Genomic DNA, 3,092 nt, shown 5'->3' on the forward strand with positions numbered 1-3,092 from the left:
ACTCGTATGTTTTTAATAATTTATTGAACATTTCTGTTACATCACGGTAAAAAATTTTTCATGAATATGTGTAAATATGTATAAACATACATATTTACACATATTCATGAAAAATTTTAAAAACATACGAGTTATAGAATGTACGCGTTTACAAGTTTTGCGATACAAGGTTAAAAATGTGTGCTCCTTATTTTGCTTTCCACACATATTAGTATTGTAATATATCGATCGGTTCTAGTTTTGATGAAAAAATTTTACAGTCCGTATCTAACTTTCTACCGTAGTACTAACCGTATCTAACTAAAGAAAATCTGAGAAGAAGGATGCAAGAAATACTCGCGATAATTAATAATTCTGAAGAGCAATGCAGGAACCACGTATTTACTGTAAAACACTGCGGACTTACATTACGTTTGACGGCTCTACTTGAGTATTTAATTAAATCTTTTCAAAAACAGGCCATTTATTATTAAGCCATTTGACTTATTATTTAGATTACAAAATTTTCATGTTTCTTAATTATACATATTGAAAATACATAATAGAATATCGATATATAGAGTGCTCTATAAATGCTAAATATGATATTAGGTGCAAAAGTTCTTGCCGATGCGGATAGATGTCTGTATACACGTTGATGGTTTTTGTAGCATCTCTGCATTTATGCATGATAAACTAACTGATAACTATAAATTGTAACATACTCTTACATTTATTATTACGGTTAAAAATGAAGATAAAGAGCATATTCGCCACTGCTTTTTGTTTTGTTTCCATCAAAAGAAAACTGCTGCTGATGCACAACGAATTATTTGCGACACATATGGTGAAAATGTTATAGTCATTAAACCGTGCACGAATTGGTTCAAACGATTTAAAAGCAGTGACTTCAATATCAGCGACAAAAAACGCTCCGGACGTCCTGCAGTTGTGGAAAAAGATGAATTGCAAGCATTGCTTGATGAAGATTCAGCCTAGGAAAAGTCCAGAAGTATAGAAAGTGGCACATAAATTATCCGAATGCGCAATTGGCAATTCGATACGTCTGTCTTTCATTGCATGCTAAGGAAAAAAAAGAAAAGTCTTCTATGGTGTATTGTAATTGGAGATGAACAATGGATAAAAACATTGGGTGGAGTCCGGCTAATCAATATCATCAACCAGTACGCAATATCCACGGTCGTAAGGTTCTGTTGTGTATCTGATGGGATCAAGATGTACTCTTCTATCAGTTGTTGCCACTGAAGCAAACTATTACGGGAGACTGCTACAGCAAGCAAGTGCATTATAACTGCATTAATTAAAAAACGACCGTAAATAGTTAGCAACCGTCGCAAGGTTATCGTGCTGCATGACTGTTCCAGGCCATATGTTGCTAAGGAGACCAAGGAAGCATTGTTGAAGTTGGAATGGGAAGTTCTTCCGCATTCTTTTGCTTACTTTTACTTCACCAGACATTGTCCCTTCAGATTATCATCTGTTCAGATCAATGCAGTACGATTTATTTGATGGGCGCTTCTTAAATGTCGAGGATGTACGAAAATGGGTCAATCAAAAAATGATTCCTTTTTTCGACGTGATATTTGCATGCTGCCAGAAAGGTGGGAAAAAGATGAAAAATACTTCGATTAATATATAATGTATCAATTTTTTTGTAATTAATTGTAATAAAAAAATATTGCAAAAAATCGGCAAGGACTTTTGTACCGACTTAATAAAAGAAATCCGTATGAAATTTTCATTGAGCTTTTTAATTTGAGACGTGATTATTATCTCGATAATGAAGGACAGTTTTAAAATGGCTTCTTAATTAGACTCTAAAATCAGTTTTTTAAGTTAGTCCACGAATTTGTGATTAAAATTAAGATCGCTTGCTTGATTAAAATTAATTACGCGATTATCTTGCATTAGGAATAAAACATGTCTAGACGTACAACACAAATCCACGTGATTTACGTAATAATTTTGTAAAAAACAGAGTAAACAAATCTATGATGTACTACTCTATGATATATTACTAGAAATTTAAAATTATGTAAATAAAATGTATTTTTATGTCTGCGTTATATAAATGTTAGAAGTAATAATTATATATCTTAGTACGATTGAGCATAAATCGGAATGATTAAAGTAAACTGTTGAATCATTGTCCATATGATGTATATTTACATTATATAGCAGTTATATTTTATTTTAAATGAGACACGTCACAAAAACATATAGGCATGTGATAAAATAATAGAAAAACAATAAAAAACAATAAAAAAATCTTAGAAGTATTCCATAAAATTTTTCGTAGAAATTGCAGTTTAGTTCTTTGTGTTTCACAATTAGTAGTGTGCTTAATAAATGTTTATTTATATATTCAAGACTGTTTAGGATGTACATATTCAACACTTTCGTTGGGGTATGTTAGTTTTTTAAAATCTCTAGAACATATTCTTACATTTAATTAAAAACAATTTCGTCTGAAAGTCATTTCATTCCTACACAGAAATTTGTAATATATACAAGAAGAACAAAATTATAATTTTCTAAAAAAGTTTTTAATATTTATTACAAGAACTTTCGTCTTGTAATATCTATTACAAGATCGCGTCTTTCTTCATTCACTTGTTTTAATCATTCATTATTGATAATTTGACAAGTATTAGAAAATGTGATAAAAATATATACATACAGAGTGAAAAATTTCGAACGATTTTCATATCTTCCGAGATATCTCGGAAGATATGAAAAATATGGAAAATGTTTCAAATAAAAATTGTTTAGAGAGGGCCACATTTTGATCATATTGTCTTTCTTCTAGGTGGAGATGCCAAAAAGATATAAAAGTCGCCTCTACTTTTTTAAATTTAATTGTATAATTTTTTTGCACGATTCTTTTAATTACATGATTCTTTTAATTATTCTGCATATAAAAGTATTAAGGTAGTGGTATCAAAAAATCAATAGTTTATGAGATATTTTATATTTTACTCCGACACATATTGACATAAAATATTAAATAACGTAAACTATTAATTTTTTGATAATCATACCTTAATACTCAATATAATAATAAGATGAATCAATTAGTGGAAAGAAAACAT

This window comes from Trachymyrmex septentrionalis, unplaced genomic scaffold, assembly GCF_001594115.1.
Source record: "Trachymyrmex septentrionalis isolate Tsep2-gDNA-1 unplaced genomic scaffold, Tsep1.0 scaffold80, whole genome shotgun sequence".
Taxonomy (NCBI): domain Eukaryota; kingdom Metazoa; phylum Arthropoda; class Insecta; order Hymenoptera; family Formicidae; genus Trachymyrmex; species Trachymyrmex septentrionalis.